This window comes from Cheilinus undulatus, linkage group 8 (genome assembly GCF_018320785.1).
Source record: "Cheilinus undulatus linkage group 8, ASM1832078v1, whole genome shotgun sequence".
NCBI lineage: Eukaryota > Metazoa > Chordata > Actinopteri > Labriformes > Labridae > Cheilinus > Cheilinus undulatus.
In genome coordinates, this window is record NC_054872.1 from 50706828 (window position 1) to 50732304 (window position 25477).

Here is a 25477-nt window from a genome sequence, read left to right on the forward strand (position 1 = left end):
GTCCATTCAAGCCTGCAGCATGTGTGTGTATAATAAATCCATGACTCATTTGTAGCTACATGAGGAAGTTCAGGAAGGATAGAAGGCATTTAGATGTCAGCAGATATAAAGTTACTCATACTAGAACTTTTTAAAGTTTATATGAAAATTAAATCGGATAAATTACAAACACAATTTTAAAATCTTGAAGGTAACCTCATTTCCCGCTGTTTCATTATCTAACAAGAGTTAATCCTATATAAAATTAAATTATTAGCCTACAGAGGCTGTAAATAAAAGCCTATAAAGCCGTTATTATAAGCCTATATAGACTGTAAATATCAGGCTATAGAGGGTTTAAATATCAGGCTATAGAGGGTTTAAATATCAGGCTATAGAGGGTGTAAATAACAGGCTATAGAGGGTGTAAATATCAGGCTATAGAGGCTGTAAATATCAGGCTATAGAGGCTGTTAATATCAGGCTATAGAGGCTGTAAATATCAGGCTATAGAGGCTGTAAATATCAGGCTATAGAGGCTGTAAATATCAGGCTATAGAGGGTGTAAATATCAGGCCATAGAGGCTGTAAATATCAGGCCATAGAGGCTGTAAATATCAGGCTATAGAGGCTGTAAATATGAGGCTACAGAGGCTGTAAATATCAGGCTATAGAGGCTGTAAATATCAGGCTATATAGGCTGTAAATATCAGGCTATAGAGGCTGTAAATATCAGGCTATAGAGGCTGTAAATAACAGGCTATAGAGGCTGTAAATATTAGGCTAAAGAGGCTGTAAATATCAGGCTATAGAGGCTGTAAATATCAGGCTATAGAGGCTGTAAATATCAGGCTATATAGGCTGTAAATATCAGGCTATATAGCCTGTAAATATCAGGCTATAGAGGCTGTAAATATCAGGCTATATAGCCTGTAAATATCAGGCTATAGAGGCTGTAAATGTCAGGCTATAGAGGGTGTAAATATCAGGCTATATAGGGTTTAAATATCAGGCTATAGAGGCTGTAAATATCAGGCTATAGAGGCTGTAAATATCAGGCTATATAGGCTGTAAATATCAGGCTATAGAGGGTTTAAATATCAGGCTATAGAGGCTGTAAATATCAGGCTATAGAGGCTGTAAATATCAGGCTATATAGCCTGTAAATATGAGGCTATAGAGGCTGTAAATATCAGGCTTTAGAGGCTGTAAATATCAGGCTATATAGCCTGTAAATATGAGGCTATAGAGGCTGTAAATATCAGGCTATATAGGATGTTAATATCAGGCTATAGAGGCTGTAAATATCAGGCTATATAGGCTGTAAATATCAGGCTATAGAGGCTGTAATTATCAGGCTGTAGAGGCTGTAAATATCAGGCTATAGACGCTGTAATTATCAGGCTATAGAGGCTGTTAGAATCAGCCCAAATAGTCTCTAGATGTTGGCCTTTATCGGCTGTAAATAGCCTATGTAAAATGTTAATACCTGCCTAACTCCGTGGTAAATACCAGCCTACAAACAAGGGGAACTTTCTATTTTACTGGTACATTATACAATAAAATACGATAATATCATATAAAACATCCCCCTCAACCTACATAGTGCAATTTAAAAGACAAGTTTACAGCCTAGACTTTAATCCGAAATGGGAATTTCAGTAACCTTTTAAAAAATTCATAGGGTAAAACTTGTTCTGGGTTATTTCTTCATCATTTCATTCAGTTTTCTAGAAATTTGTCAAAAAAGTCTAAAAATGAACTTTGATCATTTAGTTTATGTGCAAAGTATGTCAACTTAGGTTTAGGTATTAAATTATCGGCATGCTCAAACTTTCAATTATGAAATAATAGAGGCAGCTCCACTGATATTGTTATGGTATAAGTTTAGAAGGTTGGACAAGCTGAGTGCTTCAAATGTAGTAATTCAAACTGTCCTTAGATAGATGACTTGGAGTGAGAAGAGTTTCCTGTCACCGCATGTTCTTGTTATGCCACTTCCTCCGTCTGCCACTTACTTTTAATCATTTTTCTTCTCTCCATCTCTTGGTGAAATTATTACTTAATATGTTGAATCGTTCTGGTTGAAAGTTATCTTACCCACAGGAAGAATAAGATTTTTCTAATACCAGTTAGACGAGATAACAGCTGAAGGTGTGTGGCGTGCCTCAAGACACTTTTTATGGGCCAATTTTGTTTTATGCTTTAAAAAAAAAAAAAAAAAAAGGATTACCTTAAAACACAGCAGATGCAATTTAATTCATGCAGATGTAACACCGTATTCACAGAGAGACCACTGGAGAACACTAAACTCAGACATTAAATAACTGAATAACCACATCTTTTCAATAAAATAGGTGCATTAAATAGAAATGAATTAATTGAAATCTGCAGGCTAACATGCTCACTGGCTAAATTTGACAATAATGCTATCAACTTTTCTGTACCAAAACACTGCTGCAGCCTTCATGCAGTTATTTTAGTGCACAGCCTTATCGTGATTGTAATAACATTAACTGTGCAGCTCTACCTTTAACCTGAATGTCAATAATGGTAAAATGATGGCATCTCATAGGAACTAGGGAGTATTTTTACAAATTCAAGCAACAAATGATTCTATATTATATCCTACATTTAGTCAGGAACGCTCTCATCATACATTCAACCTTTTTATTGCAAAATGGTTCAACTACAGTTTTACTTGCCAGAGAAAGCTCTGCTCCAGAGATGCTCCCTGGGTGAGTCAAACAGCATGCTTTGACTTTCCAGGGAGTGTGTAGCTAGAACCTCCATATGGACAGTCACATTAACTACAACGTGCACTGAAAACAATGAAATTATTCAGAAGCAATTAATCCACAGTAGCATGAATCTGAATATGATGGAGCAACAAGCTTTAAGCTATAAAGGAGGAGGCTGGGGTGGAGGAGGTGAAGCTTTGCCAGCAGCATGGTGCATCAGCATTAATTCAAGCAGGGATTAGTGAGGAGTATGTCATCTTTAAATGGACCCTGATGATTGGCTGCGGGAGCTGGGAGGCAAAAACTGGTGTCAGCTGGCTATCAGCCAATCAGCAAGAGGAATGACTTCCATGAACTAACGCTGAGCTTCATCAATATTTGACGGAATGAACCAGTGTTACTTTTGGCAGCTATTTTTAATTTTGGTCGTAGTTTTAGTCTTTAAATGAAATGCATTTGAGTTTTAGTCAAATTTTAGTCATTCCAATCCTTTTTTGTTTTAGTCTAGTTTTAGTCGATGATAACTCAAAAACATTTTAGTCTAGTTTTAGTCCAAAAAAAGTCCTCACATTTTAGTCTTACTTTTAGTCCAAGCATTTATTTTCTTGCCTAAATCTGGTACCAAATCATGGTAGTGTGTTCTCTGCACTCTGCCAAACCTGGAGTCCCTGCTTTCTACAGCTGAGAGGCAGAACAGATACAGATGCATTGCATTTTGACAGATTTACCCACAGAGGAGAAACATCACAGATTTTGAATGTCCGACAAAAACTACATTTAATTTTAGTCTATTTAGTCATTTTGAAAAAAACTAAACTTAGTTGTTGTCAGTTTTAGTCATCACAGATCTATTTTTGTTAGTCTTAGTCCAGTTTTTGTCATGAAAAAAAGGCTGTCAAAAATTTTTAGTCATAGTTTTAATCGATGAAATTAACACTGGGTATGACTTCCATGAACTAACGCTGAGCTTCATCAGTATTAGACGGAATGAACCAGGGCAGAACAATTAAAAACATATCTAATTACAATTATTGTTGCTCATACCGCAAATCTGAAATCAATTGCTTCATTGAATGGGGATTATTGTTTTTATGTCACTCGCTTTAATTAAGAAAAACATACCTAAAACATGAAAAGGACAAATGTTGTGAACCACTACAAAAAATTTACCCTTGAATGTTGGCAAAATGTGCATAAAATATCTGCTGCTGCAAATAATTAATGTATTTAACCAGTATTTTGACACATTTCAAGTTAAAGCAATATTACAACATCTGTGATTTGTAAATTGCAGCATGCCATATTGTGATTTAATCTCATTTGCAATTAATCGCTAAGCCCTAATGGGAACTGTGTGTTTTTGTATTATTTTTATCTTAATAAAATGAGGATGAAGTGTCACACAGGCTGTCAGGTGTGAAGGAAAATAAAAAATTGAGGGACAATAATCAGCTCAGATTTGAAGGCAGCAGAGCTAACATTAGCCACATTCTGCAAACAAACTTCTCATCATTTACCCACTGCAACTGTGATTACATCTTTCATATATATTCTGAACTCCAAGTAAAGATGTTGAATGATGGTAAAAGAGCTTTAAAATCCTCTCTGCTAGAGTTACACTGTCAGGAGTGGGCAGAAAAGCGACAGAAGTGTAACATCTGCTGAGGCCACACGAGAAATAGAGAAGTGAGATGTGAGTGAGTTGAGTAATGGTTTGGCTAAAAGCGTCAAGATATGGAAATGAGAAGTGTAGATGTTGAAAGCAGACGACGGCTATACCAACTACTGCTCCACTTACAGCGTTAAAAGCTTTATTATTAAAGGATTTGCATTACATAATAATCAATAATCGAGTTCACAGTAGGAATTCGAATCTCTGTGTTTTTGTTTTTTAGCTCTGTTGCACAAAGAGCATGCAATCATTCATCACACAGGCAGTGACTGTGAGTTTATTTAGTCCTGCAATTAAAACTGGAAAATGCACTACACCACTAAACGGTTGCCAGTGTTTTGTGCAGCTTTGGCACACTGCAGGATCATTGAGGGAGGCACCAATGCATTGCTATCAGATGATGCCGGCTCTGCTGCACATTAGCAAACACTGTTGTAAAACATTCTGAGTAGCAGATGTTTATTTGCCCTGCCCAATTACTACAGTGCTGATAACTACTGCGTCTAAATGCTGCTTCAATTAGGAGATTTGTAAAACTGTCATAACTTTAGGATGCATGTTTACAGACATGCTTTTTCTTGCACTTCGACTGCATCAAACCAAGCGCAGCCTGTCTATATAAATGCCGGTCTACCTGTTAGCCTGTTGTCGTGGCACAGAGGAAGTGACCTGCTCTTCTTATGCTAATCTGCATCCATTTATAAACATAGTCATGCTGGATTATGCACTGGGCGTTGGATTACACACTAGACATCCTGTGCTTGCAGAGTGAAAGCAGGCGAGGTGGGGGATATTACCCATCAGGTAGTTAACATTTCTCAGCCTCGCCCTTGTTGGCGCTGGCAGAACGAGTTTAACCACGAGGAGGGGGAAGACTGAAGGAAACCCGTTGTCTCTTCCAGCAGCTTAAACATCTGATTAACGGCTCAATAACTTTACCCGCCACCCTGGTCAGGGACTGGAAATCTTTAGTGACAGTTTCCTCTCAAGGAAGTGGGTAACGGGTTTGTTCTCTACTTACATGTGACAAAGCAGAGGTTATTAACAGGCATGAAAAGAGCAAGAACAAAAGTGTCAGCCTCAAACTTCTAGTCTTCTTAAGAACTGCAAAGTAAGACTACTTCAAAGACCAGCTGTTGAGCACATGGCACCTCAAAAACCACATTTTCCTCCTATTGAAGAGTTTAGTTATTAGGTAAAGCCCACACAATTCTACATTGAAGGTCTCAGCATCAGTCAAACTGGTCCACATCTGGGCTTTCCTATCAATGCAATATTATTATCCCTCTACTGTTATTAAAAATGAGTGTGCTTATTTTTAGGGCATGTGAAAACCCCTCTCACCCTGCTCTTCGTAGAGTAAAATATTTTTTAAAAAGTCAAATATGGTGCTTAAGTTTACAGAGGACAACTGTCCATCATTTACTGGTGGCGACAAACACTTTAAAGCTGCTTTTGCATATGTTCTTGTAAACATTTCAAGATAATTTCAGTTGGACTTTTCCTGAAATCCTCCAGGATTGGTTGTTTACACTCCACACAGTAAATTCTCTCTGACAATGGACGGTCTCTGGAGGTTGCACATGACAGAGAGAACAGCGAGGAAGCGGCATGTGAAGCAACAGATTCTGCTGTAGGACTCTACTGAGAGTTTTTGTGTAGTTTAACAGAATCACATCAATAAAAGTTGCATTTGTAATAGGTTAAATTTGTTATGCTTTCTCTCAGCTCTGCTCTGATAAGAACTGAAAACATCACACTTGTGAACAGAGATGTTGATTGTGATGCGACTTCCTTTTTCATATCAAATAACTTGTTGAAACTAATCCAGTCAGATTGATTGGCATTGATGATAAATGTAAATTTGTGGTAAGAACCCTTTAAAAAAGCTTCTATCATCAACAAAAAATACAGTTACAAACATTTAAGTCATTTAAGTTAGTAAGTCTGAGTGCTGCCCATGACACAACAGTTATTCTTACTCTATGACCTCTTGACACCTAAGATGACAGACATTTTTGTGACGATCTTATCTCCAGTCCCATTTCCTCTGAACATTCCTTACTCTCTGTTGAGATGCTCTGTCTTACACTGACAACACATCCCTGGAAATACATCCTGATTTTTAGAGGAAAAATCCCCATTCAGTGTGGTTCTTTGCACATAAAAAATGTTGTCCAGTTCGATGAATCTGCCGTTATAGCAGCAATCAAGTCGCTTCACCAGCCATCATTTCTTACCAGCTTGCAGTAAAACTAAACCCTGCCTTTAGTTACTGCCTCTTTCTCCACAAATGATGCTGACAGAAGTGGTCATTCTCTGACCTGGACCAAACGTTTCAGCTTCAAGCTCTGAAAGTGATGACTGGCATAGAATCTGGATAATCCATTGAGACATCCACTAGAACAACGTTCTTCTGAATGCATTATTGGACGTCTGTCAACAATTCAGCTTCCTATGCCATCATTTCAACATTTTCTGCAGCTGATATTATCTTGTGCACCTGCACTCTTGGACAATAGTAATGATAAGACCGGTATTGGTTTTTCAAAGCTGATACCGACTATTGGTAGTTCACGAGAACAGTAACCAGTATTTGGAACTGATGTGCATTTATTTTAACGTACAAAATTTGGGGAAAGAATAACGGCATGAGCAAAAAATGAAGGAAAGTAAATCATTGATCTCCTATCAGGATGAGAAACAGCAAAGAGCAAAAATATAGCACCAGGAAAACAGGAAGTGATGCCATAATCTCACTGTGTCAGTGGCACCCAGGCTAAAGTATTGATTGGCTAGAACATTGGAACATCTGGCCAATTAGATTTTTTTATACATAGGGCGTTTGGTGACACTGAGGAGAGTGAAAATACAGCCAGAGGGGAAGCAGTGGGACCAAAGTGGCACACTTTATCGATAAATTTTACAGATCATTGGCAAAATAAAACCCTGATACCATTAATCAACCAAAATATCGGCATTAATAGTTGGCCAGGCCGATAACCGTTCAACCCTAGTTATGATTTACCATTAACAATAACCCTTTATATGCACTGCAAACCAGTGTTAATTTTGGCAGGTATGTTTAATTTTAGTCTTAGTTTTAGTCTTTAAATAAAATGCATTTTAGATCCAGTCACATTTTAGTCATTTTTACCCTTTTTCGTTTTAGTCCGGTTTTAGTCGACGATAACTCAAAAATATTTTAGTCGAGTTTTAGTCCAAAAAAAGTCCTCACATTTTAGTCTTACTTTTAGTCCAAGCATTTACTCTCTTGCCTAAATCTGGTACCAAATCATGGTAGTGTGTTCTCTGCACTCTGCCAAACCTGGGGTCCCTGCTTTCTACAGCTGAGAGGCAGAATAGATACAGATGCATTGCATTTTGACAGATTTACCCACAGTGGAGAAATATCATGGACTATGAATGTTCAACCAAAACGACATTACATTTTAGTCTAGTTTTAGTCATTTTGATGAAAACTAAACTTAGTTTCTGTCAGTTTTTTTTTAAGTTTTAGTCTAGTTTTTGTCACAGAAAAAAAGGCTGTCAATGAACCTTTTTAGTCAGAGTTTTATTGACAAATTTAACACTGATGCAGTGGGACCAAAGTAGCACAACTTATCAATTAATTTTACAGATTATTGGTAAAATAAAACCCTGATAAAATCCAATAATCAGCCAAATGCCATTAATAGTTGGCCAGACCGATAATCATTCGACCCCTAGTTATGGTTTACCATTAACAATAAGCCTACATATGCACTGCACACCTGCTGCAAAGGTAAACATTTTAAAAGGGTTTGTGGTGCAATTTGAGTGTCTTTAAAAAAATGCCGTTAATGAATCCTGTCAAAAGAGCAGTGACACAAAAATTAAACTTAAATAAAGAGCCAGGGCAGGGTGGCCATCATGTCCATCCGAGTATAGTGTCATTCTGTTTGAAACACTGATACATGTACAAACTTTGTATTCGTGACTAAAACTGAAGCTGAAACAGACACATGAGCATTTGTATTTAGAAAAAAATGGTTTAGTATTAGCTCTGATAACTTTCTGGTAACTCCTGTCTGCAATAGCTGCTAATAAACTGAGCTTCTGTCTCCATAAAGCAGATAGAAAAGCTCTGGTTTCTGCATGTGAAACTCTCCCACTCTTCACACTTCTCCCTTTCATAGTCTCATCGATGCTCTGGGTACACGCTTTGTTTCCTTCTGCAGAGACTCAGAGAGAAAACATTTAATCCTTAAGTTTCATGTCAAATAATTTTATCCGGGACTACCATAGAGGGTTTTTCATAGATCTATTTGTACCTAGTAACCTGAGACTCAGTGTAGGACTATGCAAATTGTCAACAGACACACTAGGAAAGTTAACACGAAGTGAACAGTATCTGCTGGGGTGTTTTATTCCTGAAACATGAAAATGTAAGCATTGAAGCAGTGCAATGAAAACTGACATTTTGGATATTCATTCTACTCTCATACTTTACTCTTAAGTAACTCCAAAAACGGCTATTTTTACTTCCCATTATCTCAAAGTGTGGAGTTTTACTGCCCTTTCTGCTTTATAGTGGTGTAAATTTAATGTGGTCGTGTTGAGGATGGCTAGTCAAACAAAAAAAGACACCTTAAGTGCACTTTACACTTTTCCATATTTCATGTTCTTTCATAAATGGGTTAGTAGAGCAACCAAGATGGGCAATACCCCTGGTCTGTTTATGTGGCCATGACCTACCTTCAGCAGTAAAAACACAGTCTCATTTGTAATGATTAAACCACGGCAGTAAAAGCTTTTTACTACGCCTGTCTTGTTATCACATTTCCATGTTTATCCCTTTAGTTTCCCCTAGTTTTAATGAGCACCCGACATATCTTAACGCTATTTCTCAAAAAAAAAAAAAAAAAAAAAAAAAAGCTAATAATGGTTGTTTTTCATTGATAACAAACTGTCATGTCACTATGAGACAAGAAACAGACTGTAGAAGAGACTTCCTGTTGTTTTGAGATGCCTAGCAGTCTAAAAGCAGATGTACAATCCGTCTGAAGGGCGAGGAATTCCTTTCTTAGACTAAAGAGCGTGTTAATTGGATATGAATGGATAATGAGCTTAAAACATCCAGACTGGACTACATGTGAATGAACCTGGCTTGACCTTAATAAGAGGTACAAACACCTTCCATTCATCAAGGAAGACGGGTCAAAATTTAACCCAAAGTAACCTCTCTGCAGACCTGACTCAAGCAAAGTGAAGACGAGGAAAACTTCCTCATTCACGAAAGAAAAAGTTTCAGCAGCAGCAGCGTGACGCATTCACTTCCACTACAGACTTCTGTCAGATCATGAGCTACCTGTGGGGCTGGAACAGAAAATCACAACGTGATGAAACGTGAAATTCATTTGGAAAATACCACAGCAATTAAAAGAGAAGCTCTTAGCACATTTTCATGGGTAATTTCCTATTTTAGGGATCCAAAACTGTTAAAAGTCATCATATAAATACATCAGCAATGTGTCATGACCGAATGCTTTGGTGCAATTAAGAAAGTCTGCTTGATTTACCTGGTAGTTCTTTAAAAATTATTTTAACTTCTCTTATGCACCTGTTTATGTAATACATGTATGTTTTAACAACATTTTTATCTTTAATCATCAGTGGGTGTCTCATACATGCCTTCATATTTCAACCAGGGTTGTATAATATCTGATTTTTTTTTTACCTCAGGGCCACAATAGTAAATATCAAATATTATCAAGATTAGCAATGCTTTCTATTAATAGTCAGCTTATCAGTATTGACTGATTATCATTAAAATTATACGATCAAAATGTCAGAAATGAAACTTGAAGCCATCGGGCTGATCACCTGTGACTGATACTCTGGTGTCAGTGCTTGAGAGAAGGTCTGTGAGTGTGCTGTAGTGTTATTATAAGACTACCTGCACAGCCTGCCATTGGGTATTAACCAAATCTGCATTTTAAATCAAATAAACTGAAGGTAACCCCTTTATCATTAATAACCCAGAGTGTCTGCAGTAATTCAGATTAGGGCTGGGCAAGACATCAAAAATTAGGTTAAATCACAATACAGCCCGCTGCAGTTTTCAAATCTCAGAAGCTGCAATGTTTGTTAACCTGAAACTTGTGTCCAAATACCAACCTTTTTTACAGCAGAGATGTTATGCATGGCATATCAGCATGGCATATCAGGCAACCATTCAAGACCCTTTATTTTTTAACCTCCGCCAAGGAGGTTATGGGATTAGGTGGGTTTGTTTGCTTGTTTGTTCGTTTGTTTGTTAGTAACATAACTCAAAAAGTCATAGACAGATTTTTGATGAAATTTTCAGGAAATGTCAGAAATGGCATAAGGAAGAACTGGTTAGATTTTGGGACTGATCCGGATCACCGTCTGGATCCAGGAATTTTTTAAAGGATTCTCTACTATTGGGAGACAGGGCTATTGGCAGAGGTCTGCGCTGTTACCACTTTACACCAGGAGATGCCAGATATGAGTAACTTATTTTGGAGTTGATAGAGTTTAAAGACACACGCCCGGTCGAGGAGACGAGTCGGAGCATAACAGAGAGAAAGACAGCGAATTGTAGTGAGAATACTCACAATGCTGGGAGGAATAGAGGAATATTCACCCTTTGCCATGACTTCCACACGTAGCGAAGCCAATGCTTTGCCTCACCATGTCTCCACCCACTGGGGAGGAAGTAATTAGATTTAATTAGCAAATTAGATTTTGGGAGTGATCTTGATCACCATCTGGATCCAGGAATGTTTTTAAAGGATTCTTCACTATTGGGAGATAGGGCTGATGGCAGAGGTCTCGCTCTCTGAGTGCTTTTCTAGTCTAATATTGTGTCGGTTATAATATACAATGACTTGTTGCTTGTGTTTGTTGGAAAATACATAAGGTGAGGAACTATCGCCCCAAATCGTTCAGCCCTAATTCAGATCTGTCCATATTTTTTTCATATTTAGGTCATTTTATAGTCTATAGATTATAGAAAAGCTGTGAGGCTGTCGCAGTCTGCAGGATGGGATGTAAAGGAAAACTTTTATGAACCAGGAGACATCACCATTTTTCTTCTCTGCTTTCCATCGGTTTACAACAGACACTGACGTTATTGTTCATCCTTATGAGATGCTAAATAGACTTAACAAAATGTATTTGCAGACTGGTGAATTAAACAGCGAGGATAGAGAATGTGAAAACAGGCCGAGCAGAGATATATGTCTCACGTATTCGTCAAACTAAATCCTGATTCGGGGCGTGCCGGTAGTCGAGTGGTCAAGGTGCGCACCATGTACGCAGGCGACCCGGGTTCAAATCTGGCCTGTGGCACAATTTCCTGCATGTCTCTCCCCTCTCTCTTCCCTGTTTCTGACTCTATCCACTGTCCTCTCTCTAATAAAGGCACGAAAAAGCCCAAAAATAAATCTTAAAGAAAAACAAAACAAAACCAAAAAAATCCTGATTTTTCCCTCATGTTTGTGCAGACACTCTTGCTCTCACTTGATCATCCCTCACTGCACGCTTTCTCTCTAAACCATGGTTACTCTGGGTACTACTGATTGGAAAAGAACTGATATTTTATAATTTAAAGCAGTGGTTCTCCGATGGTGTGTAAGACACACTGGTGTGCCTTAAGGCAAATCTTAGTTGGGAATTTCTACAACCATATGTTATTACTACGACCACATAACAACTAAGTAACTGTTAGGAGCCTTAAAGAGCCGATTTTGTAAACGTGTGGATACAGTGTGAGATTTTGGGCTCATATTTGAAGTGACTATGGCAAAAAAAAAGGTTGAAAATCACTTACTTAAAGCAAAAAAAAAATAAGTGGCTGCAAACAGCTAGTCAGGTCAACCCTAAAATCATAATTATCAATAATAGCGAGATTGCTGCTGTTAAATATCCCACTCTGAGGGGGACTTCAGAATGAATAAACAAATCTGTTGAACTACTTTCACTTTTCACACACACTAAAGTAAAAGCCATGGCTCTCTCTGCTCCTCACTTAAATCAAAGTGAGAGCTGTTTAGGTGGGAGGGGCAGAGCACACACTGTGCTGTTAAGGAGGGGAGGGAGGCTTTCATTTGTCACACAAGACAATCTCACAAACTAAAGTAGTGTGAATGTATGCGCCAGTCATCATTACATCCTGATTATCTGGTTTTCATGAGTGTTTGAAGCCAAAAGTGCGACAGAAATTGGGACTTGAGAACTGCCAAAAGCACTCTGCTGTACAATTAAACTAACGAAATATTAAAAATAAGACAACTTTCACCTGGACAGTGAGGTACAGGTGGGTGTGGTTAACTCAAAATACTTACAAAAGTAACTGATGTAAATTAAAGTTATTGCTAATATATCAGAAACTGCCTTTTCCTTGACAAACAGCCTTTCCAGCCATAAATCAATAATCCACAATGACTCTATCCCACTGGAATAAAAGTGCCAACACATGTCAGGAATTTAAAAGTATCATGAATCTAATTCTCTCTTTATTTCCACACTTTTTGGACCACAAAGTTTCCTCCAATAGTTTAAAGTTGACGCCTGAGTCTGTCAAAGTGGTGCCAATGGGCAAAGTTAGCATGCTAGCGTAGAAGTTAGCTTCCAGGATAAACACCGCTCATTTGTTGATACCTGTTATGTAACTTTTACAAATATTTCCTCTTGTCGCTGTAATTATACACAAAAAGCTGCCTCAAATTCTTGTTGACGACTTTGGGAAAGTCGACGAGCGGTTTTAGTGTGGTAAGTGAACCAGCTAGCGCCTGTTAGCAAGAATGGGAAAAAGTAGCCTGAGCCCTCGGAGGAGTTCAGCTGGACCGCAGAGACAGAGCAGTAACTTTTAAATCAGGTTAACTACATACCCAACGGCTCCTCTTCTAGTCCGAAAACTTTAGCAGTGGCTTGAAGCTTTGTGATATTCCAGATAAAGTCGGTGGAGCCGCGTCTCCTCCCTCAGAGACCGCAGAGACCGCAGACAGGGACAGACAGCTGAAACTCAAACGCCGCTCAGCCCCGAAAATACAACAACAATATGGCAGCGGGGCGTTCACGGCACCATGGAAAACTCGGTAAACACGGCAGCATACAGGAATGTGGCGATTAGCACTAACTAGGGCTGGGCAATGTACAGTTTAGAGATTTTTATATATTTACAATCAATACATGATGTAACAAAAGTGCTTGTGTGACATTTGAGCTGTGGCTCGTGTACGTTTTAGAAACAGTGCTTAGGAAAAGGCACTGTTAGAATTATATCCTAACATACAAAATATTTCTCTCTCTCTCTAGGCTACATATGTGTATATGGTACTGAAATCCAGCAAAAAATGCAAGATGTAACTTTTGTAATTTATGATACCTTTAAACCTTTCCCAAATTTTTTAAATGGCCTATATCAGGAGTGTCAAACTCAATCACAGCAGGGGCTGGATTCTGAAATGTGGGTCTAACATGAGGGCCTAACGGGGTCAATATTTAAACACTGAGTGCTAACTTAAATTGTTTTGAGGTTATAAGGTGAACATAATAGTTAAAAGTTAAAACCTCAAAATCTGAGATAAAAATCAAACTTATAAGTTTTTAAGGTAAAAACATGACATTTAAAGTCAAAGTAATGTTTATAAAAGGCAAAATATGAGATAGAATACTGAAACCATAATTTCTAACAGTCAAGAAATGGGATAAAAGTCAAAATCATGAGTTTTAAGGGTCAAAATATGAGATAAAATTTCAAAATCATGAGTTTTAGAAGTCAAACTATGATAAAACATACAAAATCATGAGCTTTAAGGGTAAAAAAAATACATAAAAGTCAAAGTAAGGAGTTGAAATGGTCAGCAAAACAGAGATAAAATGCAAAATCATATTTAACAATCCAAATGTGAGATAAACATCAAAATCATGAGTTTAAACTGTCAAAATATGAGATTAAATTTCAAATTCATGAGTTTTAAAAGTCAAAATATGAAATAAAATACAAAATCATGAGTTTTAAAGGTAAAAAGGAGATAAAAGTCAAAGTAAGGAGTTGAAATGGTCAGCAAAACAAAGATAAAATTCCAAATTATGATATTTAACAATCCAAATGTGAGATAAACATCAAAATCATGAGTTTAAAATGTCAAAATGTGAGATTAAATTTCAAATTCATGAGTTTTAAAAGTCAAAATATGAAATAACATTAAAAATCAAGAGTTTTAAAGGTAAAAGGGAGATACACGTCAAAGTTAGGAGTTGAAAAAGGTCAAAATATGAAATAAAAGTCAAAATCAGGACTTTTTAAAGAGGAGACATAGATATATCTTTATTTTCATCACTTTTTATTTTTATTTCTCTTTTTTTTTTGGTCTTATTTTTTATTTAATAATCAGATTTATTTCATTATATATTGATTATTTGCTGAATTATTTTATATGCGAATTTATATTATGTGTAAATATTTAATGCATTTTTTTTTTTTTACACTGCTTTGGCACTAACTGATCTGTTCATGCCAATAAAGCAAATTGAAGTTGAAAATGATATTTGGAAGTTGTGTTGTTTCTATCGCCCCATGCACGAGTCTGAGTCTGTGGTTGATCTCAGCCTCACAGTCAGTGAATCGATGGATTTTAACAACTCAACAACCTCCACACTCTGTTTACCTAAGACAAGAGTTTGTTATATATACTCTCTTTTTAGGACAAAAAACCCAGTTTATATGCAGTCTCAGATGGTAAGATCTGTCCTGCTGTAAGTTTAGTTTCAAACTGTTTTCCAACCATATATTGCTGCAGATTGCATCAGAAGGAGCGGTGCATTAGTTTGATTCCAGGGGCGATTGGAGCACAGTGCCATCAGGTGAAACAGACATGAGCAGACTGATTCTTTATCTGACAAATACAACATGAACAGAAGTCATCATCTTCACACACAGGCAGAATCAGAATCATTTATTGTCATTGTACAAGGTACAACAAAATTATTTACAGTTCCATTCGGTGCAGTTATCCTTAAATATTGAATCTGCTCTGGGATATGTGCTGTTTTTTAGTCTGTTTTGGTTCTTATTATCCTGAACGTCTTCCTGAGGGTAGCAGTTGGAAAAGGTGATGTTCTGGGTGGGATGAGTCCTTCAGGATGCCCAGGGCCTTCTTGTGTCAGTGGGACCTGAACAGCTCCTCTAAGGAGAGGAGAGCAGAGCCTGTGATTTTCTGTGCTGTGCTGATGACCCTCTGGAGAGCTGTCTTCTCCTGAGCAGTGCAGCTGGAAAACCACACTGGGATGCAGTATGCCAGTACACCACACCAGGCAGCGGTGCTGCTGCCGGAAACAGACACTCACTCTAAAGGCATTTATTATAAACATGCAGTCATCACACTGTGCGTTTTTCATGATGGTAATTAAAGGATACATTCTCAAAAACCCTGGGACACAGAATTACTGTATTACTGTCCAACCTTATTATCGCCTTATATTGGCCTTTTTCAATGTGTGTTTGAGCCGATGTCAGAGACGTTTATCTGTTGTGTAATATCACTTCCATGCCGGCATTTAGTGCACCTGACAGCTGATTAAGAAAGAAAGATTTGACCTGGTGGACAAATTCTGGTCTGTTTTTGTGGTCAAACGTGAGAGAAAATGTTGGCATAGTAGAAGTGTTAGACAAAATAAATTTCATCAAGGAACAATGTCAATATACATTGTACGATTTTACTGCAAAATGGATCTACAGTTTTACTTGGTGGAGGAGGCTCTGCTCTAAAGATGCTCCCTGGGTTAGTCAAACAGCTGCTTGACTTTCCAGGGAGTGCTACTAGAAACCCCCGTATGGATGGATACATTTTTGACAGTGCATACTGAATATTAGAAAATAGTTCAAAAGCAATAAATCCATGGTATAATGAATCTGGATATGAGGGTGCAGCAAGCTTTATGCCAGTAGTCCCAATCTTTTCACCTTTGATGCTTTCACTTAAAATGTGCACAGCTAATTTTAACAACCTCAGAGCAGGGCCTTGCCCCCCAGGTTTGGTATCAAGGCTTTACACTATAGCCGTTTTTACACAGAGATTCCACAATAAAGGTGAAAAGGAATGTCTGTCTCTGTTCCGCAATGAGCAATTCACACAAAGGTGTAACAGCCGTGCACGCCCGAACTTACACACATTAATTTTGATCAATTAGATCCAACAGACTTTTATTCCTCCATGTTTCTGAGTTGGAGGTCCGACTTTAAGCAGTGTCACGGCACACATATTTATGTCGGAAGTCGGAAACTTCAGAGTGCCGAGCTCACTTGAACACATCATGGAACTTTTCAGACGCTGCTGTGAGCAGAGATGTGTCTGCTCTCTCCTCTCCTGTACAGAGTGTGATCAGCTCTCTAACCTCGCAGTCTCTCCAGTTAATCCACATTATTCTTAGTTTTATCCCCCTGTTGTTTTCTACAATGAAATGCCGCTTGATTAAACCGTGCTGGTGTTTAAATCTCTCGTTTATGGAGACAGCAGCGCACACTCACTGTTGCGTAATGCCGTGACGTCCTTTCACACTCGTTGTGGAAAAGTCTGTTACAGCTCTGATACTACCTCTTGATCTGGATCAGAGGTGGGGTGAGATTGACCCCCATTGCGGAACGGTTGCTTTCATACAGAACGGCATTGCGGAACGAAGGCGTAACAGACACGGAAAAGAGAGGCAGTGTGAAAGTAGCTTATAAAGGAGGTGGCTGGGGTGGAGGAGGAGGTTAAGCTTACCAGCAGAAGGAGCGTGGTGCATCATTATTAAAGCAAACAGGGATTACTAAGAGATACTTCATATTTAAATACACCGCTGTGTTGAGAGAAAGAGCTACATGGCTGTGAGAGCTGGGAGGCAATTATTAGGATCAGACGACCATCAGCTGATCGTGGCTGGGAGGATCTTGCATGAACCAGCGCTGAGCTTCGTAATGAGAAAAAAAATCTGATGTGTAATGTTACTGGAATTTTTAGTCCTTCCACAAGTAAAGGTGTACACATGTATTATGTAAATATTATTGTTGTTTTTTTATTATAGCTAATTTTGGTTATATTGTATTTAGGTATTATTTGCATAATTTATTTATACTTTTAAATAAATATGTTAAATATTTCTAATTTCTGTCTCTCTTGTTGAGCTGTTGTAATGACCAAATTTCCCCTTAAAAAAGTTTATCTTATCTTATATTGTCTTTTCTTATCTTATCTTCAAGCTGCCTTTTTCCATTGAACGCCACTTTTGCCCATTTAAATTACTCATTTTGGCCACATTTTACTGTTTTTTGACCATTTTTGCAACCTGTAACTTATTTTTTAATCAATTTTTGCCACTTTTTCTCCCAATTTTTTGTCACTTCTTTGTCACTTTTTGACCATTTCACCACTTTAACTATTTCATCACCTCTGTAACCCATTTTTGCCACTTTTCACCACTTAGATTGTGGCTCTTGCAAAAGTATTTTTAAAATAATGTGTCTCTTTGGTTGAGTACCACTGATTTACTTTATCTATTAGTGAGTTAGGATGAGCTGGCAGCATGCTGCTCCATGTTTTTACACTTTTTAATTCCTTACAAAAATCTCTGTGCACTAACAGAGCCTGTCAAACGTTCTGATGTTTTTCTTTGTAATCAGGCGCTATCTCGTCACTTGAGGGTTCCATGCTCTTAAGTATTTAAATAAAAATTAAAAAAAAAAAAATCAACTTATGATAGCTTTTAGGAGATAGAATAAGAAATTCTTTCTTATTCCTGTGGATCTTGGAGGGATGCTTAGCTTTCTTAGATATAAGTAGGCTGGGGCTCCATGGTAAAACTGATATAAAGCATGACATCACTCCAACTCTTAAATATCTCACCATGTTAAGACAGATTGAAACCGGCCATCATTACTCATCGGAGTGTATGGGTACAAAAAAATACTCAACATGTCCAGTCTTTCCATGTTGACGCACATTAACGAGTTTCAACAAGTGATATAACCCAACCTCTCTTCCACTCACAGTAAAGAGATCGCTTTGCTTATTCCTACGTACAGTGAATGCAGCACGGAAGCGGCAGAGGCTAAGCTTGTTGGGAGGAGACCTGCAGCTCCTGGTTCAGAGTTAAAAACAGGACAGGACATGCAGCAGATTAGCAGAGAAAACTGCACAGTCACCCCATCTACAAACATTCACACTTCCTCTTTCACTTCTTTGATTCACATTTTTGTCACTGGAAAAACTTTCTCAGGAAACTGACTACTCCAACTCAAAATGTATATTCACGACTTTTCTAAATGCTTTAAACCACATCATAGGGGTCTTTCCCCCCAAATTTCTGAGGTGTTATTTATCTAAAAAGTTAAAAGCTTAATCTAAAGGTTAAAAATAACTTTTGTAGTTATCTTTCAAGAATTCTAAATGCACACAGATATAGTTTGAGAAAACAGTTCAGATTTAGAATCACTGAAAGGAAAACAATAGCTCTGCATCCTCAGCTCAAGTGTATTTGTTCTGCATTGTTTTAGTAAATATTCAGTTCAAACCGCTGTGGGGTAAAACAAACAAACAAAGAAACAAACAAAGAACTTCTTCTCTTCTAGTTAAGCTCATTGCAAAAATATGGAGCCCCCTAAGGGACAAAAAGGAAATATTTTGTACCATCTGTAGAAACATGAAGTGAACCCTTGGCTCAAACAAAAGCCACCCAAATATCTCTACTTTTAAGATTTAATGATTTCCAATCATAAAAACACCAGAAAAAGGAGGATTGCTCCCTCTGGGTGAGTCTTTGCCCCAAGTGAAGAAGTTCAGGTATCTCGGGGTCTTGTTCACGAGTGAAGGCAGAATGAACCGTGAGATTAACAGGTGGATTGGTGCGGTGTTGCAGGTGCGCTGATGTGTTTTGGGCTCTAGGCTTCAAAATTGTAGGCCATAAACAATCTATGAGGCCAAAGGCGCTACAACCACTTCTTTTCCACAGTCTATGATTTAAGCACAGTGATGGATTATATTTGAATCTTTTACGACAAGCTTTCAGATCTTTCATCCTCTGATGAACAGTTGCAATCACAGTAACAGAACTCATTAACAGACAGGCTCCACAGAGAGTCCAGTAAATGAGACGTAGCGCTGCTACTTTTAGATTAATGACCACCGGGGTTTAAAATGAGTCAGTGTACCGTAAATGAGCTCTCACGTCAGTATGATACTTCAGTCTAAGTCAAAGTAAATCCAACTGTACTTCCTTAAAGTTCGCTCCAAACTTCATTTGCATTTAGATGACCTGTCACAAACGTCAGCGTCGGCGTCTGCAGGTTTGGAGTCAGAGCGCCGCGACGGAAGATAAAGCTGTGAGCAAAGTTGACTTTTCTGTTCAAACTTTGATGCAAACAAACCATTCAACCTCACATCAGATCTGTCTGCCACCCAAAATCACAAAAGAGGTTTAGTGCAAAAATAGGAACAGTAATAAAGTTGATTTAAAAAAGGAAAGAAAGTAAACAATACTTTCTAATGAAATCATAAAATCAAGGCGGTGTCAGACTCCAATAAAGAGTGGGTGGGACAATGGGGGTCCAGTGTACGTTGTAGACGCCATCTACTCTATTCTGATGCATTTTAACATGTTTGATGATCTATTTGGCTAAAAGGATCACTGACCAAGGCTACTGCTATTATTTACTTTCTTATTTCCCCTTGATAATATGGCTGAGCCTTCAAACCCCCCTCCTCATCACTTTCTGATCCCGCTAATGTTAGCATTAGCACTCTGCTAACCAAAAACAAATGGATAACTTTAATAGAGAAAGCAACTAAATGTGAACCCCTTAAAAGTGTAAATGCAGTAGCATAAACTGGGAATCACTGGATGTGAGTGAGCCAGTTTGTACATGCACTCCTGCATATTCCTTCATATACACTTTATTGCCAAAAGTATTCGCTCACCTGCCTTGACTCACATATGAACTTAAGTGACATCCCATTCTTAATCCATAGGGTTTAATATGACGTCGGTCCACCCTTTGCAGCTACAACAGCTTCAACTCTCTTGGGAAGGCTTTCCACAAGGTTTAGGAGTGTGTTCATGGGAATTTTTGACCATTCTTCCAGAAGCACATTTGTAAGGTCACACACACTCCACTCTAATTCATCCCAAAGTCTATCCACACCAAACTCTCTCATCCATGTCTTTATGGACCTTGCTTTGTGCACTGGTGCACAGTCATGTTGGAACAGGAAGGGGCCATCCCTAAACTGTTCCCACAAAGTTGGGAGCATGGAATTGTCCAAAATCTCTTGGTATGCTGAAGCATTCAGAGTTCCTTTCACTGGAAGTAAGGGGCCAAGCCCAGCTCCTGAAAAACAAGCCCACACCATAATCCCCCCTCCACCAGACTTTACACTTGGCACAATACAGTCAGACAAGTACCGTTCTCCTGGTGACCGCCAAACCCAGACTGGTCCATCAGATTGCAAGATGGAGAAGCACGATTGGTCACTCCAGAAAAGGCGTCTCCACTGCTCTAGAGTCCAGTGGCGGCGTGCTTTACACCTCTGCACCCCACGCTTTGCATTGCACTTGGTGATGTATGGCTTGGATGCAGCTGTTACCATGGAAACCCATTCCATGAAGCTCTCTAAGCACTGTTCTTGCGCTAATCTGAAGGCCACATGAAGTTTGGAGGTCTATAGTGATTGACTCTGCAGAAAGTTGGCCACCTCAGCATCCACTGACCCCGCTCCGTCATTTTACGTGACCTACCACTTGGTGGCTGAGTTGCTGTCGTTCCCAATCACTTCCACTTTGTTATAATACCACTGACAGTTGACTGTGGAATATTTAGGAGCCAGGAAATTTCACCACTGGACTTGTTGCACAGGTGGCATCCTATCACAGTACCACACTGGAATTCACTGAGCTCCTGAGAGTGAGCCATTCTTTCACAAATGTTTGTAGAAACAGTCTGCATGCCTAGGTGCTTGATTTTATACACCTGTGGACATGGAAGTGATTGGAACACCTGATTTACATTGTTTGGATGAGTGAGTGAATACCTTTGGTTATATAGTGTATAAAAGTGTTTTTGACTGAACCCTCTGAAGCTGTCTCCTATGGTTTCATACCACTGCACACTGGTGCAGCAGAGCAGCACTCATTTAAATACTCAGGATCATCAAATATATCTGTTTTCATTCAGTAATCAGAAATGTTTGATTCATATTATCAGTACAGGCTTTAAAAATTTTCTTTTCTACTGGTTCACTCATTTAAAATCTGTGATAAATCCAGGCTGATTTGACTGCTTCATTCACTGATTTTAACTGTCCTCATTTGTAATGATTCAGTGTATTGTGAGGCATTTTTACATCCAATCTGTGTGACTGGTATGACTGGTAAACTGGTATGTAGAGGGTTAATATGAGGGGTATACCAGATATAAGAGCAGGAGTCACATGTGAGCTTTTATGTAACGTGAAGTGACAGAAAGAGCCCAAGGCTGTATTGATGACGGCTGCTGCAGACATAAAGGAACTGTCCTTTTATTTTGTGTTCGTTCATCATGGAGGTCGAGTGTTTATTCTCCACCTGCAGCAGCAGGAAAATCAGTCTCACCATGTCACATACATATAACCAAATGCACAAAAAGCAAATATAAACTACATTTAAATGCATTATCTCTAGAAGCAATGCATCTTTGAGTAATCTTAGTTTTAACTTCCTCATTTTGAATTTATGAATAATAGACCTAATAGTCCTGCAGTATCGAGTCCCTAACCTACAAAGGCATTTGAATACTTCTGGTTCCGTTAAGTTGGAGTCTGTGGGATTTATGAATGAGCTGTGGCTAAAAGAAAAGGTTCAGAGGACATTTTCTCCCTCACCAGAGCACCTAATCTGGAGCCTGATCATCATAACGTCATTTTATATCAGTTTGGCATCACAGTTTGCTAAACATCACCATACATTACTAAAACAGTAATGCCCATACGGCCAGAGGCAGGATTTGTCTCCTGAAGCCGAACAGAAGTGACTTAAAAAGTGACGTGTACATCGCGTTCCAAATTATTATGCAACTGATATTTTGCTCTGACTTTCCTAAGTTCAAAGACAGTCAGTACAATTTTCAAGTCATCAGCTATTAAATGATAATTCAAATTTTACTGAACAAACCTCATCATGATAACTTTAACTTTATTAACAGAGTTTCAGAACATTTTATTGGTTGTAAAGAACTGAAAATTTGTTGAATTTGCAGCATTAGGAGGTCATATTTACTGAAATCAAAGCTATTCAATCAAAAACATCTTAACAGGCCAAGTTCCATGTTAACATAGGAGCCCTTCTTTGATATCACCTTCACTATTCTTGCATCCATTGAACTTGTGAGTTTTTGGAGTGTTTCTGCTTGAATTTCTTTGCAGGATGTCAGAATATCCTCCCAGAGCTGCTGTTTTGATGTGAACTGCCTCCCACCCTCATAGATCTTTAGCTTGAGGATGCTCCAAAGATTCTCAGTAGGGTTGAGGTCAGGGGAGGATGGGGGCCACACCATGAGTTTCTCTCCTTTTATGCCCATAGCAGCCAATGACACAGAGGGATTCTTTGCAGCATGAGATGGAGCATTGTCATGCATGAAGATAATTTTTCTACAGAAGGCACTGTTCCTCTTTTTGTACCATGGAAGAAAGTGGTCAGTCAGAAACTCTATATACTTTGCTGAGGTCATTTTCACACCTTCAGGGACCCTAAAGGGGCCTACCAGCTCTCTCCTCATAGTTCCTTGCTGACGTCACAGCCTTGTTGGGACATGGTGGCCATCCACCAACCATCCACTACTCCTCCATCTGGACCATCCAGGGTTGCACAGCACTCATCAGTCAACAAGACTGTTTGAAAATGAGTCTTCTGGGCCCACTGCAACTGTTTCTGCTTGTGAGCATTGGTTAGGGGGAGCTGAATAGTAGGTTTATGCACGACTGCAAGCCTCTGGAGGATCCTACACCTTGAGGTTGGTGGGACTCCAGAGGCACCAGCAGCTTCAAATACCTGTTTGCTTCTTTGTAATGGCATTTTAGCATCTGCTCTGTTAATCTGATGAATTTTGTCCGTCAGAAACCTTCCTCATTATGCCTTTATCTGCATGAACCCATCTGTGCCCTGAATCAGCCTCAAATTTCTTCACAGTACAATGGTCACGATTTTCATGAAGTTTTCATGAAATATGTCATGTTTTCATTCCTTGTTCAAGGCATTGCACTAGTTGAGGCTTTTCAGCAGCAGAGATCCTTTTTCTTTCCTATATTGCTGAAACCTGTAATAATGTGGAACATCCTTCTTAAGTAGTCACTTGCTATTGTGCAAGTCCGCCAGGATATATTCTTACATTTTTACATACTGTGGTGCAATTTTTCAATATTACTCTTTTATCCCAAGTTTTAATCATATGAATTGACTTATGTCCTAACGACTACAATAACTTGCTTAAAAGTGCAATAAACAAAAAAAAAAAGAAAGTCGTTTTGTTTTTTTTCATATATTTTTCAAATTACAGAAATTGCACAGCTGTATCCCTCAAATTTGTAAATGTAAAAAAGCTGCACAATATCCTTTGAAACCACAGGAAATTTATATGGAATCTGTACATAACTTCCTTTTTGAGATATAGTGAATTTTGTAACCTGTAAAAAAAAAATGAGCCAGATGAGTAGTTGGACTCTTCATCTGACGCAATAATCAGTTTGAAAGCTTTGCGCCAGCTCTAAAACTGTTTGGCACGACCGGGGTTTTGTTAACCTTGCAAAGCAGATGGATACGCCCGTTTCCTTGTTTCTCACTGGCGAATCCATCTTGCAAAGCTCCCGTCGGAACCATTTGGGCCCGGTTAGAAAGTGACAGGATCAATCGACGAGGGGCAGTACTTTCAGGTACGGCAGAATCGAGACGTATGCAAGCAGTGACAAGAGGCCGGTGCAATTATGGCGGAAGACGTTAGCGCGGATGCTGCTAAAGCGCCAGTTTTATCAGAACTTGACGACATTTCTTCGTTAAAAGAAGAACAAAGAACAGCAGTGAGTTGTTTTCTTTTCAAAAACGACAAAAGTCGAGTACTTACATGTCTACAGTCACCACGGTTATTCCTCGGTAGTTGCGCACGTGTACCTCATTAACGGCTACGTTATGTGTTTTGTTGCTCTGATTGGCCCATAAAGATGTGACAGACAGAACGTTCATCCAGTCACACTCTGAGTTTTTTTCAAATCCTCTGCTCTTTCCCAAATGCTTAGTATTGAAGGTTTTCTGGATGGATGTGTGAAACAAATCTATCTGGCATGTCAGGTTAGGTTTTTGTGGCTCCATGACTACATATGTGGGGAAGTGTGTCAAAGGTGTGTGTGATGGATGTCTGAGTGTTTTTGTAAAATGTAAGGGTGAAACGAGAGCGGGAGCGTGTATCTGTGCAGGCCACGTTCTTCGGTGTATTCCGCGGAAAAATATGCCACTTCCTGTTGTTGGGGCTGGGGGGGCTATCGGGTAGGGACACATAAGAATCATGTGACAGGTCATGCCCACAATGTGATGATGTTTATTTCAACGTAGGAAGTGCTGCAAATACCTGTGGTCTGGTTAGTAAAGATTTTTGTTATGCGTGCTTTATTGTGTATTTTTACACACCCATCACTGCATCGATAAAGTGCTCTGAAACATGGTGAATGTGTGAAATATAAGTGTAACTCACCAGATTTTATATGCAAAAAGAATGATTGATCTATTTTATCAGGTCTCAAATCTACCGCCAAAAATGAATATGCTAATCGTAGCGCCGGCGCTACGCTGGGGTCTATAGGGTTAAATGGGCTCACCTGGCAAACTAATGATCACAGATGTCTGAGATTGATTTCAGGGATCCAGAGAACCCTGAGACACAACACCATCCATGAGTTTAACTGGAAAACAAAAAATTAAATGTTTATGACACTAAAATCCAATTTGCATAATAATTTGGAACGTGGGGTACAGAGCTGTTTGAATTCTGCTCTTTACAGGATCGTTGCCTCCATAATCAGAC

General features: G+C 38.7%; 1 protein-coding gene across 1 annotated transcript in view; it reads right to left on the bottom strand.

The window, feature by feature from the left end:
* Positions 1-13437, bottom strand: part of plekhf2 (pleckstrin homology domain containing, family F (with FYVE domain) member 2) — a 52341-nt gene extending 38904 nt beyond the window's left edge. The window contains exon 1 of the mRNA XM_041793219.1: positions 13290-13437. The gene's annotated coding sequence lies outside the window, so the exon portion shown is untranslated. The remainder of the gene's footprint in view (positions 1-13289) is intronic.
* Between the last annotated feature and the right edge of the window lie 12040 nt (positions 13438-25477).